Source organism: Arachis stenosperma, chromosome 5 (assembly GCF_014773155.1).
Source record: "Arachis stenosperma cultivar V10309 chromosome 5, arast.V10309.gnm1.PFL2, whole genome shotgun sequence".
Taxonomy (NCBI): Eukaryota; Viridiplantae; Streptophyta; class Magnoliopsida; order Fabales; family Fabaceae; genus Arachis; species Arachis stenosperma.
The window spans coordinates 112,669,394-112,674,241 of NC_080381.1; the positions used below are offsets into that span (position 1 = coordinate 112,669,394).

The 4,848-nt window shown below is 38.9% G+C and overlaps 1 non-coding gene across 1 annotated transcript; it reads right to left on the minus strand.

Moving 5' to 3' along the window:
- Positions 1 to 3,894: 3,894 nt before the first annotated feature.
- On the minus strand, positions 3,895 to 4,002 carry LOC130983359 (small nucleolar RNA R71). Its single transcript, XR_009087355.1, has one exon. It is a non-coding gene; the product is annotated as a small nucleolar RNA R71 (small nucleolar RNA).
- Between the last annotated feature and the right edge of the window lie 846 nt (positions 4,003 to 4,848).

Below are 4,848 nucleotides of genomic sequence, written 5' to 3' on the forward strand. Positions count from 1 at the left end.
TTGAAGCAAGCTATGGTTATCTTGTAAATCTTAGTCAGGATATCAATAATTATCAGGGTTGATTGTGAAAAGTAAAAGAACATGAAATAAGAACTTGTTTTGCAGTAATGGGGAACAGGTTGAGGTTTTGGAGATGCTCCATCTTCTGAATCTCTGCTTTCCTACTGTCTTCTTCTTCAAGCACGCAAGACTCCTTCCATGGCAAGCTGTATGCAAGGGTTTCACCGTTGTCAGTGGCTACTGATGAGCGGATAATTTGTACCCTTTTTGGCATTGTTTTTAGTATGTTTTTTAGTAGTTTTAGTTGAGTTCTTAGTATATTTTTATTAGTTTTTAGTTAAAATTCACTTTTCTGGACTTTACTATGAGTTTGTGTGTTTTTCTGTGATTTCAGGTATTTTCTGGCTGAAATTGAGGGACCTGAGCAAAAATCTGATCCAGAGACTGAAAAGGACTGCAGATGCTGTTGGATTCTGACCTCCCTGCACTCGAAGTGGATTTTCTGGAGCTACAGAAGCCCAATTGGCGCGCTCTCAACGGCGTTGGAAAGTAGACATCCTGGGCTTTCCAGAAATATATGATAGTCCATACTTTGCCCAAGATTTGATGGCCCAAATCGGCGTTCAAAGTCACCCTCAGAATTCCCAGCGTTAAACGCAGGAACTGGCACCTAAATGGGAGTTAAACGCCCAAACTGGCATAAAAGCTGGCGTTTAACTCCAAGAAGAGTCTCTACACGAAATTGCTTCATTGCTCAGCCCAAGCACACACCAAGTGGGCCCGGAAGTGGATTTTTATGTCATTTACTCATCTCCGTACACCTTAGGCTACTAGTTTTCTATATATAGGACCTTTTACTATTGTATTTTCATCTTTGGACATCTAGTTCTTAGATCAGATCTTGGTTCTTCTGGTTCCCTCTCTGGGGCCGAAACCAATGATCACTTTTGTTCTTATGTATTTTCAACGGTGGAGTTTCTACACACCATAGATTAAGGTGTGGAGCTCTGCTGTACCTCGAGTATTAATGCAATTACTATTGTTCTTCTATTCAATTCCGCTTGTTCTTTGTCCAAGATATCACTTGTTCTTCAACATGATGAATGTGATGATCCGTGACACTCATCATCATTCTCACCTATGAACAAAGTGACTGACAACCACTTCTGTTCTACAAGCAACCAAGGCTCTAGTGTTTATCTCTTGGATTCTTTAACCGGAATCTTCGTGGTATAGGCGAGAACTGATGGCGGCATTCAAGAGAATCCGGAAGGTCTAAACCTTGTCTGTGGTATTCTGAGTAGGATTCAATGATTGAATGACTGTGACGTGCTTCAAACTCCTAGCAGGCGGGGCGTTAGTGACAGACGCAAAAGAATCACTGGATTCTATTCCGGCCTGACCGAGAACCGACAGCTGATTAGCCATATGCTGTGACAGAGCATAGGAACATTTTCACTGAGAGGATGGGAGGTAGCCACTGACAACGGTGAAACCCTACATAAGCTTGCCATGGAAAGGAGTAAGAAGGATTGGATGAAGACAGTAGGAAAGCAGAGAGACGGAAGGGAAAGCATCTTCATACGCTTATCTGAAGTTCCTACCAATGAATTACATAAGTACCTCTATCTTTATCTTTATGCTTTATTCGTATATCACTATACCCATTTGAGTCTGCCTGACTAAGATTTACAAGGTGACCATAGCTTGCTTCATACCAACAATCTCCGTGGGATCGACCCTTACTCGCGTAAGGTTTATTACTTGGACGACCCAGTGCACTTGCTGGTTAGTTGTGCGAAGTTGTAGTGATCACGATTTCGCGCACCAAGTTTTTGGCGCCGTTGCCGGGGATTGTTTTGTGTATGGACAACTGACGGTTCATCTTGTTGCTTATATTAGGTATTTTTCTTCAGAGTTCTTAAGAATGAATTCTAGTGTTTCAAGGTGATGTTCTTATCATCACCAAAGCTGATTGATTATCATCAATTTAGCTCTTGAATGCAATGTCCTGCTGAAGCTTGGCTGGCCATGTCTAATTCCTTTAGACTAAAGCTTTAGACTAACATTGCATGATTCTTGGAATTCTCATTAAGAATTTTGATACCTTTATTTTCTTTTCCATATAATTTTCGAAAAAGCACAAAAAAATTTACAAAATCATAAAAAAACCAAAAATATTTTATGTTTCTTGTTTGAGTCTATTGTCTCATTTTAAGTTTGGTGTCAATTGCATGCATTCATTCATGTGTCTTAAGGATCTTCAAGATGTTATTGATGATTTCTTACTCTAATCTTTAAATTCTCTTGACTTGAGTGTTTTGTGTGTCTCATATGCATTCTCATTAGTGTCAGTAGTATACAAACTGCTAAGTTTGGTGTCTTGCATGCATTGTTATTTGATTTTAGTTGCATTTTGATTATTGAAAATCCAAAAATATTTTTAATTTGTGTCTTCTCAAGTCAATAATACAGAGAATTGAAGATTCAGAACATACAGCAGAGGAATTGCACAGAAAAAGCTGGGCGTTCAAAACGCCCAGTGAAGAAGGACAGACTGGCGTTTAAACGCCAGCCAGGGTACCTGGTTGGGCGTTTAACGCCCAAAAGGGTATAGTTTTGGGCGTTAAACGCCAGAATATGCACCATTCTGGGCGTTTAACGCCAGGATGGCACAAGGGGGAGGATTTTGTTTTCAAATCAATTTTTTTTCAAGTTTTCAAAGTTTTTCAAAATCAAATCTTTTTCAAATCATATCTTTTCAATCAAATGTTTTCAAAATCAATTTCTTTCCTTTTTCAAAGATACTTGCTAACAATTAATGATTTGATTGAACATTTCAAGTATGTTGCCTTTTCTGTTGAGAAAGGTTTAATGTTTGAATCATATCTTTTCTTGATAGCCAAGTTACTAATTTTTTTAAATCAAATCTTTTTAAAATTGTTTTCAAATCATATCTTCTCAATCACATATTTTTTAAAACCAATCATATCTTCTTAACCTCATCTTTTTCAAAATAGTTTTCAATCAAATCTTTTTGACTTCTAATTTCAAAATCTTTTTCAAAAATCACTTGATTTCTTTCCCACTCTTATTTTCGAAAATCAATTAGTGTTTTTCAAAATGTTTTCAAGGTCTTTTACTTAATTTTCGAAAATTACTTCCTTTCTTCTAACATCCTTCTATTTATGGACTAACACTATTCCTTAATGAAAAATTCGAACTCCTTCTTCTTTGATAAGTTCGAATTTTCTACTTCTGTCTTCTACTTTTCTTTTCCTCTGACACCTCAAGGAATCTCTATACTGTGACATAGAGGATTCCACATTTTCTTGTTCTCTTCTCTTTCATATGAGCAGGAACAAAGACAAAGGCATTCTTGTTGAAGCTGACCTTGAACCTGAAAGGACCTTGAAGCGAAAGCTAAGAGAAGCTAAGGCACAACTCTCTGTAGAGGACCTAACAGAAATCTTCAAAGAAGAAGAACCCATGGCAGCCAAAAACAACAACAATGCAAACAATACAAGGAAGGTGCTGGGTGACTTTACTGCACCTACTCCCGATTTCTATGGGAGAAGCATCTCTATCCCTGCCATTGGAGCAAACGACTTTGAGCTTAAGCCTCAATTAGTTTCTCTAATGCAACAGAATTGCAAGTTCCATGGACTTCCATTGGAAGATCCTCATCAGTTTTTAGCTGAATTCTTGCAAATCTGTGACACTGTCAAGACTAATGGGGTTGACCCTGAAGTCTACAGACTTATGCTATTCCCTTTTGCTGTAAGAGACAGAGCTAGGACATGGTTGGACTCACAACCTAAAGAAAGCCTGGACTCATGGGAGAAGCTAGTCAATGCCTTCTTGGCAAAGTTCTTTCCACCTCAAAAATTGAGTAAGCTTAGAGTGGAAGTCCAAACCTTCAGACAAAAGGATGGAGAATCCCTCTATGAAGCTTGGGAAAGATACAAACAATTAATCAGAAAATGTCCTTCTGACATGCTTTCTGAATAGAGCATCATAGGTATTTTCTATGATGGTCTCTCTGAACTATCAAAGATGTCTTTGGATAGCTCTGCTGGAGGATCTCTTCATTTGAAGAAGACGCCTACAGAAGCTCAAGAGCTGATTGAAATGGTTGCAAATAACCAATTCATGTACACTTCTGAAAGGAATCCTGTGAACAATGGGACTAATCAGAAGAAAGGAGTTCTTGAGATTGACACTCTGAATGCCATTTTGGCTCAGAACAAAATATTGACTCAACAAGTCAATTTGATCTCTCAAAGTCTGTTTGGAATGCAAAGTGCACCAAGCAGTACTAAGGATGCTTCATCTAAAGAAGAAGCCTATGATCCTGAGAACCCTTCAATGGAAGAGGTGAATTACCTAGGAGAACCCTATGGAAACACCTATAATTCTTCATGGAGAAATCACCCAAATTTCTCATGGAAGAATCAAGAAAGACCTCAACAAGGTTTTAATAACAATAATGGTGGAAGAAACAGGTTTAGCAATGGCAAGCCTTTTCCATCATCTTCTCAGCAACAGACAGAGAGTTCTAAGCAGAGCCACTCTGACTTAGCAACCATGATCTCTGATCTAATCAAAACCACTCAAAGTTTCATGACTGAAACAAGGTCCTCCATTAGGGATTTGGAGGCACAAGTGGGACAGCTGAGCAAGAAAGTTACTGAACTCCCTCCTAGTACTCTCCCAAGCAACACAGAAGAAAATCCAAAAGGAGAGTGCAAGGCCATCAACATGGCCGAATTTGGAGAGGAGGAAGAAGCAGTGAACGCCACTGAGGAAGACCTCAGTGGGCGTGCACTAACCTCCACTGAGTTCCCA